The sequence below is a fragment of the Pseudophryne corroboree genome, chromosome 8, assembly GCF_028390025.1.
Source record: "Pseudophryne corroboree isolate aPseCor3 chromosome 8, aPseCor3.hap2, whole genome shotgun sequence".
NCBI classification, from domain to species: Eukaryota; Metazoa; Chordata; class Amphibia; order Anura; family Myobatrachidae; genus Pseudophryne; species Pseudophryne corroboree.
Genome location: NC_086451.1, coordinates 330,201,789 through 330,214,251, shown reverse-complemented (window position 1 = coordinate 330,214,251; position 12,463 = coordinate 330,201,789). Strand labels below are relative to the sequence as shown.

At 48.8% G+C, this 12,463-nt stretch overlaps 1 long non-coding RNA gene across 2 annotated transcripts in view; it reads right to left on the bottom strand.

The window, feature by feature from the left end:
* LOC134947762 (uncharacterized) overlaps positions 1–12,463 on the bottom strand; it is a 276,093-nt gene that overhangs the window by 227,226 nt on the left and 36,404 nt on the right. The gene's annotated exons all lie outside the window — the stretch shown is intronic.

Sequence of the window (12,463 nt, the reverse complement as noted above, 5' to 3'; positions counted from 1 at the left end):
TAAAATATGGAGAACAAAAATGTTGAGGTTCCAAAAATAGGGAAAGATCAAGATCGACTTCCACCTCGTGCTGAAGCTGCTGCCACTAGTCATGGCCGAGACGATGAAATGCCATCAACGTCGTCTGCCAAGGCCGATGCCCAATGTCATAGTACAGAGCATGTAAAATCCAAAACACCAAATATCAGTAAAATAAGGACTCAAAAATCTAAAATAAAATTGTCGGAGGAGAAGCGTAAACTTGCCAATATGCCATTCACCACACGGAGTGGCAAGGAACGGCTGAGGCCCTGGCCTATGTTCATGGCTAGTGGTTCAGCTTCACATGAGGATGGAAGCACTCAGCCTCTCGCTAGAAAAATGAAAAGACTCAAGCTGGCAAAAGCACAGCAAAGAACTGTGCGTTCTTCGAAATCCCAAATCCACAAGGAGAGTCCAATTGTGTCGGTTGCGATGCCTGACCTTCCCAACACTGGACGTGAAGAGCATGCGCCTTCCACCATTTGCATGCCCCCTGCAAGTGCTGGAAGGAGCACCCGCAGTCCAGTTCCTGATAGTCAGATTGAAGATGTCAGTGTTGAAGTACACCAGGATGAGGAGGATATGGGTGTTGCTGGCGCTGGGGAGGAAATTGACAAGGAGGATTCTGATGGTGAGGTGGTTTGTTTAAGTCAGGCACCCGGGGAGACACCTGTTGTCCGTGGGAGGAATATGGCCATTGACATGCCTGGTGAAAATACCAAAAAAATCAGCTCTTCGGTGTGGAAGTATTTCAACAGAAATGCGGACAACATTTGTCAAGCCGTGTGTTGCCTTTGTCAAGCTGTAATAAGTAGGGGTAAGGACGTTAACCACCTCGGAACATCCTCCCTTATACGTCACCTGCAGCGCATTCATAATAAGTCAGTGACAAGTTCAAAAACTTTGGGCGACAGCGGAAGCAGTCCACTGACCAGTAAATCCCTTCCTCTTGTAACCAAGCTCACGCAAACCACCCCACCAACTCCCTCAGTGTCAATTTCCTCCTTCCCCAGGAATGCCAATAGTCCTGCAGGCCATGTCACTGGCAATTCTGACGAGTCCTCTCCTGCCTGGGATTCCTCCGATGCATCCTTGTGTGTAACGCCTACTGCTGCTGGCGCTGCTGTTGTTGCTGCTGGGAGTCGATGGTCATCCCAGAGGGGAAGTCGTAAGACCACTTTTACTACTTCCACCAAGCAATTGACTGTCCAACAGTCCTTTGCGAGGAAGATGAAATATCACAGCAGTCATCCTGCTGCAAAGCGGATAACTGAGGCCTTGGCATCCTGGGTGGTGCGAAACGTGGTTCCGGTATCCATCATTACTGCAGAGCCAACTAGATACTTGTTGGAGGTACTGTGTCCCCAGTACCAAATACCATCTAGGTTCCATTTCTCTAGGCAGGCGATACCGAAAATGTACACAGACCTCAGAAAAAGAGTCACCAGTGTCCTAAAAAATGCAGCTGTACCCAATGTCCACTTAACCACGGACATGTGGACAAGTGGAGCAGGGCAGGGTCAGGACTATATGACTGTGACAGCCCACTGGGTAGATGTATGGACTCCCGCCGCAAGAACAGCAGCGGCGGCACCAGTAGCAGCATCTCGCAAACGCCAACTCTTTCCTAGGCAGGCTACGCTTTGTATCACCGGTTTCCAGAATACGCACACAGCTGAAAACCTCCTACGGCAACTGAGGAAGATCATCGCGGAATGGCTTACCCCAATTGGACTCTCCTGTGGATTTGTGGCATCGGACAACGCCAGCAATATTGTGTGTGCATTAAATATGGGCAAATTCCAGCACGTCCCATGTTTTGCACATACCTTGAATTTGGTGGTGCAGAATTATTTAAAAAACGAGAGGGGCGTGCAAGAGATGCTGTCGGTGGCCAGAAGAATTGCGGGACACTTTCGGCGTACAGGCACCACGTACAGAAGACTGGAGCACCACCAAAAACGCCTGAACCTGCCCTGCCATCATCTGAAGCAAGAAGTGGTAACGAGGTGGAATTCAACCCTCTATATGCTTCAGAGGTTGGAGGAGCAGCAAAAGGCCATTCAAGCCTATACAATTGAGCACGATATAGGAGGTGGAATGCACCTGTCTCAAGCGCAGTGGAGAATGATTTCAACGTTGTGCAAGGTTCTGCTGCCCTTTGAACTTGCCACACGTGAAGTCAGTTCAGACACTGCCAGCCTGAGTCAGGTCATTCCCCTCATCAGGCTTTTGCAGAAAAAGCTGGAGACATTGAAGGAGGAGCTAACACAGAGCGATTCCGCTAGGCATGTGGGACTTGTGGATGGAGCCCTTAATTCGCTTAACAAGGATTCACAGGTGGTCAATCTGTTGAAATCAGAGCACTACATTTTGGCCACCGTGCTCGATCCTAGATTTAAAACCTACCTTGGATCTCTCTTTCCGGCGCACACAAGTCTGCTGGGGTTCAAAGACCTGCTGGTGAGAAAATTGTCAAGTCAAGCGGAACGCGACCTGTCAACATCTCCTCCTTCACATTCTCCCGCAACTGGGGGTGCGAGGAAAAGGCTCAGAATTCCGAGCCCACCTGCTGGCGGTGATGCAGGGCAGTCTGGAGCGACTGCTGATGCTGACATCTGGTCCGGACTGAAGGACCTGCCAACGATTACGGCCATGTCGTCTACTGGCACTGCATATGATTCTCTCCCCATTGAAAGAATGGTGGAGGATTATATGAGTGACCGCATCCAAGTAGGCACGTCAGACAGTCCGTACTTATACTGGCAGGAAAAAGAGGCAATTTGGAGGCCCTTGCACAAACTGGCTTTATTCTAGCTAAGTTGCCCTCCCACAAGTGTGTACTCCGAAAGAGTGTTTAGTGCCGCCGCTCACCTTGTCAGCAATCGGCGTACGAGGTTACTTCCAGAAAATGTGGAGAAGATGATGTTCATTAAAATGAATTATAATCAATTCCTCCGTGGAGACATTGACCAGCAGCAATTGCCTCCACAAAGTACACAGGGAGCTGAGATGGTGGATTCCAGTGGGGACGAATTGATAATCTGTGAGGAGCGGGATGTACACGGTGATATATCGGAGGATGATGATGAGGTGGACATCTTGCCTCTGTAGAGCCAGTTTGTGCAAGGAGAGATTAATTGCTTCTTTTTCGGTGGGGGTCCAAACCAACCCGTCATTTCAGTCACAGTCGTGTGGCAGACCCTGTCACTGAAATGATGGGTTGGTTAAAGTGTGCATGTCCTGTTTATACAACATAAGGGTGGGTGGGAGGGCCCAAGGACAATTCCATCTTGCACCTCTTTTTTCTTTCATTTTTCTTTGCGTCATGTGCTGTTTGGGGAGTGTTTTTTGGAAGGGCCATCCTGCGTGACACTGCAGTGCCACTCCTAGATGGGCCAGGTGTTTGTGTCGGCCACTAGGGTCGCTTAGCTTACTCACACAGCTACCTCATTGCCCTCTTTTTCTTTGCGTCATGTGCTGTTTGGGGAGTGTTTTTTGGAAGGGCCATCCTGCGTGACACTGCAGTGCCACTCCTAGATGGGCCAGGTGTTTGTGTCGGCCACTAGGGTCGCTTAGCTTACTCACACAGCTACCTCATTGCGCCTCTTTTTTTCTTTGCGTCATGTGCTGTTTGGGGAGTGTTTTTTGGAAGGGCCATCCTGCGTGACACTGCAGTGCCACTCCTAGATGGGCCAGGTGTTTGTGTCGGCCACTAGGGTCGCTTAGCTTAGTCATCCAGCGACCTCGGTGCAAATTTTAGGACTAAAAATAATATTGTGAGGTGTGAGGTGTTCAGAATAGACTGAAAATGAGTGGAAATTATGGTTTTTGAGGTTAATAATACTTTGGGATCAAAATGACCCCCAAATTCTATGATTTAAGCTGTTTTTTAGGGTTTTTTGAAAAAAACACCCGAATCCAAAACACACCCGAATCCGACAAAAAAAATTTGGTGAGGTTTTGCCAAAACGCGGTCGAACCCAAAACACGGCCGCGGAACCGAACCCAAAACCAAAACACAAAACCCGAAAAATTTCAAGTGCACATCTCTAGTTTTAACAAGGTACAGGAGGGGGACATTCTTCAAAGGAAAAGAAGTAGTAGAATACAAGAACACGCGAAACTGGAAGGAGGAAGGTTCAAAGGAAACTTGAGAAAAAATGACTTTACAGAAAGGGTAGTGGGGGGGGGGGGGGAGGGGCAGGACCCGGCAGCATGTGGGTCTGCCTTGCCCTGTGCTGGGCGGCCCCCCACATATTAGTGGAAAGAGTTGTAGTTTTGTGAAGTTTCACAAATCTACAACTCATGCTGAATTAGGCCCTCTGTCCTCAAGGACCTCTAACCGTGCATTGTTTAAAGTAACCAATGGCTCAGCACAGATGGTTAAATCAAACTTAGGGGGACATTTACTAAGCAGTGATAAGAGCGGAGAAGTGAGCCAGTTGAGAAGTTGCTCCATCAACCAATCAACAGTTATGTATAATTTTATAGTATGCAAATTATAGATGTTACTTCAGTGCTGATTGGTTGCCATGGGCAACTTCTCCACTGGCGCACTTCTCCACTCTTATCACTGCTTAGTAAATGTCCCCCTAACTGAGGTACTAATTAAGTCACCTGTCGCCAAGCACGCATATACTTAAAACCTGGACCATTAAGAGTCCTGGAGGGCTGAGTTTGGTAACTACTGGTCTATTTTATAGCCTAAAGTCTATTTTCAGTCTATTTCTTAGTCGGTTTTGCCTTTAGTAAATAACTGATTTTCGACTGAAAATTGACTAAAAATCTCCAGAAAATCAAAATTGGCTGAGTGAATTTAACACTCAGACTGTTGAGTTTGAAAAAGCAGTAACATTTGCCTTTTACTTATTGATATAGGGGGGTCATTCCGAGTTGATCGCTCGCAGTTTTTAGCAGTCGTGCAAACGCTAAGCCGCCGCCCTCTGACAGTGTATCTTAGCTTAGCAGAAGTGCGAACGAAAATTTCGCAGAGCGGCTACAAAAAAAAAATGAGCAGTTTTAGAGTAGCTCCAGACCTACTCAGCGCTTGCGATGACTTCAGACCATTCAGTTCCGGATTTGACTTCACAAACATGCCCAGCTACGCCTGCGTTTTTCCTGGCATGCCTGCGTTTTTTCGAACACTCCCTGAAAACTGTCAGTTGCCACCCAGAAAATAAGATTTTAAACCTACCGGTAAATCTTTTTCTCGTAGTCCGTAGAGGATGCTGGGGACTCAGTAAGGACCATGGGGATAGACGGGCTCCGCAGGAGACATGGGCACTTTAAGAAAGACTTTAGGAATGGGTGTGCACTGGCTCCTCCCTCTATGCCCCTCCTCCAGACCTCAGTTAGAGAAACTGTGCCCAGAGGAGATGGACAGTACGAGGAAAGGATGTTTGTTAATCCAAGGGCAAGATTCATACCAGCCACACCAATCACACCGTATAACTTGAGATATACTAACCAGTTAACAGTATGAAAACAACATAGCATCAGTCCAAGACCGATGAAAACTATAACATAACCCTTATGTAAGCAAAACTATATACAAGTCTTGCAGAAGTAGTCCGCACTTGGGACGGGCGCCCAGCATCCTCTACGGACTACGAGAAAAAGATTTACCGATAGGTTTAAAATCTTATTTTCTCTTACGTCCTAGTGGATGCTGGGGACTCCGTAAGGACCATGGGGATTATACCAAAGCTCCCAAACGGGCGGGAGAGTGCGGATGACTCTGCAGCACCGATTGAGCAAACAGGAGGTCCTCCTCAGCCAGGGTATCAAACTTATAGAATTTTGCAAAGGTGTTTGAACCCGACCAAGTAGCAGCTCGGCACAGCTGTAGTGCAGAGACCCCCCCGGGCAGCCGCCCAAGAAGAGCCCACCTTCCTAGTGGAATGGGCCTTAAACGATTTTGATAACGGCAATCCAGCCGTAGAATGAGCCTGCTGAATCTTGTTACAGATCCAGCGAGCAATAGTCTGCTTGGAAGCAGGGGCGCCAACCTTGTTGGCCGCATATAGGACAAACAGTGCTTCTGTTTTTCTGACTCTAGCCATTCTGGCCACGTAAATTTTCAAAGCCCTGGCTACATCAAGGGACTCGGAATCCTCCAAGTCGCGCGTAGCCACAGGCACCACAATAGGTTGGTTCATATGAAAAGATGACACCACCTTAGGCAAGAATTGAGGGCGGGTCCGCAATTCCGCTCTATCCATATGGAAACTAGATAGGGGCTTTTATGAGACAAAGCCGCCAATTCCGACACTCGCCTAGCCGAAGCCAAGGCTAACAACATGTCCACTTTCCAAGTGAGATATTTCAACTCCACCTTTTGAAGTGGTTCACAGCGACTTAAGGAAACTCAACACCACGTTAAGGTCCCAAGGCGCCACCGGAGGTACAAAAGGAGGCTGAATATGCAGCACTCCCTTTACAAAAGTCTGTACTTCTGGGAGAGAAGCCAATTCTTTTTGAAAGAAAATGGATAAGGCCGAAATCTGAACCTTAATGGAGCCTAATTTTAGGCCCAAATTCACTCCAGTTTGTAGGAAGTGAAGGAAATTGCCCTGATGGAATTCTTCCGGAGGAGCATTCCTGGCCTCACACCAAGCAACATATTTTCGCCATATACGGTGATAATGTTTAGCTGTCACGTCCTTCCTAGCCTTTATCAGCGTAGGAATGACCTCATCCGGAATGCCCTTTTCCGCTAGGATCCGGCGTTCAACCGCCATGCCGTCAAACGCAGCCACGGTAAGTCTTGGAACAGACAGGGCCCCTGTTGCAACAGGTCCTGTCGTAGAGGAAGAGGCCACGGATCTTCTGTGAGCATTTCCAGTAGATCCGGATACCAGGTCCTTCGTGGCCAATCTGGAACAATGAGAATTGTCTGTACTCCTCTTTTCCTTATTATTCAACACCTTTGGGATGAGAGGAAGAGGAGGAAACACATAGACCAACTGGATCACCCACGGTGTCACTAGGGCGTCTACAGCTACCGCCTGAGGGTCTTTCGATCTGGCGCAATACCTCTGCAGCTTTTTGTTGAGGCGGGATGCCATCATGTCTATCTGGGTCAGTCCCCAATGATTGCAATCTGTGCGAAGACTTCCTGATGAAGTCCCCACTCTCCTGGATGCAGGTCGTGTCTGCTGAGAAAGTCTGCTTCCCAGTTGTCCACTCCCGGAATGAACACTGCTGACAGTGCGCTTACATGATTTTCCGCCCAGCGAAGAATCCTGGCGGCTTCCGCCATTGCCACTCTGCTCCTTGTGCCGCCTTGGCGGTTTACATGAGCCACTGCGGTGATGTTGTCTGACTGGATCAGAACTGGTCGGTCGCGCAGTAAGGTCTCCGCTTGACGTAGGGCGTTGTATATGGCCCTCAGTTCCAGGATGTTGATGTGAAGACAAGTCTCCTGACTTGACCAAAGACCTTGGAAGTTTCTTCCCTGAGTGACTGCCCCCCAACCTTTGAGGCTCGCGTCCATGGTCACCAGGATCCAGTCGTGAATGCCGAACCTGCGGCCTTCTAGAAGGTGAGCACTCTGCAGCCACCACAGGAGAGATACCCTGGCTCTGGGGGACAGGGTGATCAACTGATGAATTTGTAGATGTGACCCGGACCACTTGTCCAATAGGTCCCATTGGAAAGTCCTCGCATGGAACCTGCCGAAGGGAATGGCTTCGTATGATGCCACCATCTTTCCCAGGACTCGAGTGCAGTGATGCACGGACACCTGTTTTGGCTTCAATAAATTCCTGACTAGAGTCATGAGTTCCTGAGCTTTTTCTATCGGGAGATAAACCCTTTTCTGGTCTGTATCCAGAATCATGCCCAAGAAAGTCAGACGAGTCGTAGGAACCAACTGCGACTTCGGGATATTGAGAATCCAGCCGTGTTGCTGTAACACCTTCAGTGAAAGTGATACGCTGTTCAGTAACTGCTCTCTTGTTCTCACTTTTATGAGGAGATCGTCCAAGTACGGGATAATTGTGACACCTTGCTTGCGCAGGAGCACCATCATTTCCGCCATTACCTTGGTGAAAATCCTCGGGACCGTGGAAAGCCCAAACGGCAACGTATGAAATTGGTAATGACAATCCTGTACCGCAAATCTCAGGTACGCCTGATGAGGTGGATAAATGGGAACATGAAGGTATGCATCCTTTATGTCCAGAGATACCATAAAATCCCCCCCTTCCAGGCTGGCGATGACCGCTCTGAGCGATTCCATCTTGAACCTTTTCAAGTATAGGTTCAGAGATTTTAAATTTAAAATGGGTCTGACCGAACCGTCCGGTTTCGGGACCACAAATAGGGTTGAGTAATATCCCCTCCCTTGTTGAAGCAGGGGAACCTTGACCACCACCTGTTGAAGATACAATTTGTGAATTGCATTTAACACTATCTCCCTTTCCTAGGGAGAAGCAGGTAGGGCCGATTTGAAAAACCGGCGAGGAGGCACCTCTTCGAATTCCAGCTTGTAACCCTGGGAAACAATTTCTATTGCCCAGGGATCCACCTGTGAGTGAACCCAGATGTGGCTGAAAACTCGAAGACGTGCCCCCACTGGGGCGGACTCCTGTAGCGGAGCCCCAGCGTCATGCGGTGGATTTTGTAGAGGCCGGGGAGGACTTCTGTTCCTGGGAACTAGCTGTGTTGTGCAACTTTTTTCCTCTGCCCTTACCTCTGGAAAGAAAGGACGCACCTCGTACTTTCTTGTTTCTTTGTGATCGAAAGGACTGCATTTTGATAACGTGGCGCTTTCTTAGGCTGTGAGGGAATATAAGGTAGAAAATTTGATTTACCAGCTGTAGCTGTGGAGACCAGGTCCGAGAGACCTTCCCCAAACAATTCCTCACCCTTGTAAGGTAAAATCTCCATATGCCTCTTTGACTCGGCATCACCTGTCCATTGCCGGGTCCATAGGACTCGTCTAGCCGAAATGGACATTGCGTTGATTCTAGAACCCAGTAGACTAATGTCTCTTTGAGCATCTCTCATATATAAGACCGCATCTTTTATATGCCCTAGGGTCAATAAAATGGTATCCTTATCTAGGGTCTCAATATCCGCTGATAAGGTATCTGTCCTTGCTGCTACCGCGCTACAAACCCAGGCCGACGCAATCGCCGGTCTCAGTAAGGTACCAGAATGTGTGTAAATGGACTTCAATATAACCTCCTGCTTGCGGTCAGCAGGATCCCTGAGGGTAGCCGTATCTTGGGATGGCAGCGTTACCTTTTTGGATAAGCGTGTTAATGCTTTGTCCACCTTAGGGGAGGATTCCCACCGTATCCTGTCCGTAGGCGGGAAAGGATACGCCATAAGAATCCTTTTGGGAATTTGCAGTTTTTTGTCTGGAGATTCCCAAGCTTTTTCACATAATTCGTTCAACTCATGTGAGGGAAGAAAGGTTACCTCAGGTTTCTTTCCCTTATACATGTGTACCCTCGTGTCAGGGACAGGGGGTTCCTCTGTGATATGTAAAACATCTTTTATTGCAAGGATCATATATCGAATACATTTAGCCACTTTTGGCTGTAACTTTGCATCATCGTAGTCGACACTGGAGTCAGAATCCGTGTCGGTATCTGTGTCTACAATTTGGGATAGTGGGCGCTTTTGAGACCCCGAAGGTCCCTGCGACATAGGGACAGACATGGGTTGACTCCCTGGCTGCTCCCTAGCTTCAGCTTTGTTTAATCTTTTGTGCAATAAATTTATATTAGCACTTAAAACCTTCCACATATCCATCCAGTCAGGTGTCGGCGTTGTTGACGGAGACACCACACTCATTCTCTCCTCCTCCTCCCCCTGAAAGCCTTCTACCTCAGACATGTCGACACACGCGTACCTACACACCCCACAATCAGGGAATCCTCTTATCTGAAGTTAGTTCCCCCACAAGGCCCTTTGGAGAGACAGAGAGAGAGTATGCCAGCACACACCCAGCGCTATATGACCCAGGAAAAAACACTATATAAAATAAGATTTTACTTACCGGTAAATCTATTTCTCGTAGTCCGTAGTGGATGCTGGGGATTCCGTAAGGACCATGGGGAATAGACGGGCTCCGCAGGAGACAGGGCACTTTAGGAAAGAATTAGGACAACTGGTGTGCACTGGCTCCTCCCTCTATGCCACTCCTCCAGACCTCAGTTAAGGAAACTGTGCCGGAAGAGCTGACAGTACAAGGAAAGGATTTTGGAATCCAGGGTAAGACTCATACCAGCCACACCAATCACACCGTATAACTCGTGATAAACTTACCCAGTTAACAGTATGAACAACAACAGAGCATCAGACAAACCTGATGCAACCATAACATAACCCTTATTTAAGCAATAACTATATACAAGTATTGCAGAAGAAGTCCGCACTTGGGACGGGCGCCCAGCATCCACTACGGACTACGAGAAATAGATTTACTGGTAAGTAAAATCGTATTTTCTCTAACGTCCTAGTGGATGCTGGGGACTCCGTAAGGACCATGGGGATTATACCAAAGCACCCAAACGGGCGGGAGAGTGCGGATGACTCTGCAGCACCGAATGAGCAAACTCAAGGTCCTCCTCAGCCAGGGTATCAAACTTGTAGAACTTTGCAAAGGTGTTTGAACCCGACCAAGTAGCTGCTCGGCAAAGCTGTAATGCCGAGACCCCTCGGGCAGCCGCCCAAGAAGAGCCCACCTTCCTTGTGGAATGGGCTTTTACTGATTTTGGATGCGGCAATCCAGCCGCAGAATGAGCCTGCTGAATCGTGTTACAGATCCAGCGAGCAATAGTTTGCTTTGAAGCAGGAGCACCCAGCTTGTTGGATGCATACAGGGTAAACAGCGAGTCAGTTTTTGCCGTTCTGGCTACATAAATCTTCAAAGCCCTGACTACATCTAGTAACTTGGAATCCTCCAAGTCACGAGTAGCCGCAGGCACCACAATAGGTTGGTTCAAATGAAAGGATGACACCACCTTCGGCAGAAATTGCGGACGAGTCCGTAACTCTGCCCTGTCCATATGGAAAACCAGATAGGGGCTTTTACATGACAAAGCCGCCAATTCAGACACACGCCTAGCCGAAGCTAAGGCCAATAGCATGACCACTTTCCACGTGAGATATTTTAACTCCACGGTCTTAAGTGGCTCAAACCAGTGAGATTTCAGGAAACTCAACACCACGTTAAGATCCCAAGGTGCCTCTGGTGGCACAAAAGGGGGCTGAATATGCAGCACTCCCTTTACAAACGTCTGAACTTCAGGAAGAGAAGCCAGTTCCTTTTGAAAGAAAATGGATAGGGCCAAAATCTGGACCTTAATGGACCCTAATTTTAAGCCCATAGTCACTCCCGCCTGTAGGAAGTGAAGGAAACGGCCCAGTTGGAATTCCTCTGTAGGGGCCTTCCTGGCCTCACACCAAGCAACATATTTTCGCCATATACGGTGATAATGATTTGCTGTCACGTCCTTCCTAGCCTTTATCAGCGTAGGAATAACCTCATCCGGAATGCCTTTTTCCGCTAGGATCCGGCGTTCAACCGCCATGCCGTCAACGCAGCCGCGCTAAGTCTTGGAACAGACAGGGCCCCTGTTGCAACAGATCCTGTCTGAGAGGCAGAGGCCATGGGTCCTCTGTGAGCATTTCTAGCAGTTCCGGATACCAAGGCCCTCTTGGCCAATCCGGAACAATGAGTATTGTTCTCACTCCTCTTTTTCTTACGATTCTCAGCACCTTGTGTATGAGAGGAAGAGGAGGAAACACATAAACCGACTGGAACACCCACGGTGTCACTAGTGCGTCCACAGCTATCGCCTGAGGGTCTCTTGACCTGGCGCAATACCTTTGTAGCTTTTTGTTGAGGCGGGATGCCATCATGTCCACCTGTGGCAGTTCCCATCGATTTGTAATCTGTGTGAAGACTTCTTGATGAAGTCCCCACTCTCCCGGGTGGAGGTCGTGCCTGCTGAGGAAGTCTGCTTCCCAGTTGTCCACTCCCGGAATGAACACTGCTGACAGTGCTTGCACGTGATTCTCCTCCCAGCGAAGAATTCTGGTGGCTTCTGCCATTGCCACCCTGCTTCTTGTGCCGCCCTGGCGGTTTACATGAGCCACTGCGGTGATGTTGTCTGACTGAATCAGCACCGGTTGGTTGCGAAGCAGAGGCTCCGCTTGACTCAGGGCGTTGTATATGGCCCTTAGTTCCAGGATATTGATGTGCAGACAAGTCTCTTGACTTGACCACAGCCCCTGGAAGTTTCTTCCCTGAGTAACTGCCCCCCACCCTCGGAGGCTTGCATCCGTGGTCACCAGGACCCAGTCCTGTATGCTGAACCTGCGGCCCTCGAGAAGGTGAGCACTCTGCAGCCACCACAAAAGAGACACCCTGGTCCTGGGGGATAGGGTGATCAGCCAATGCATCTGAAGATGCGATCCG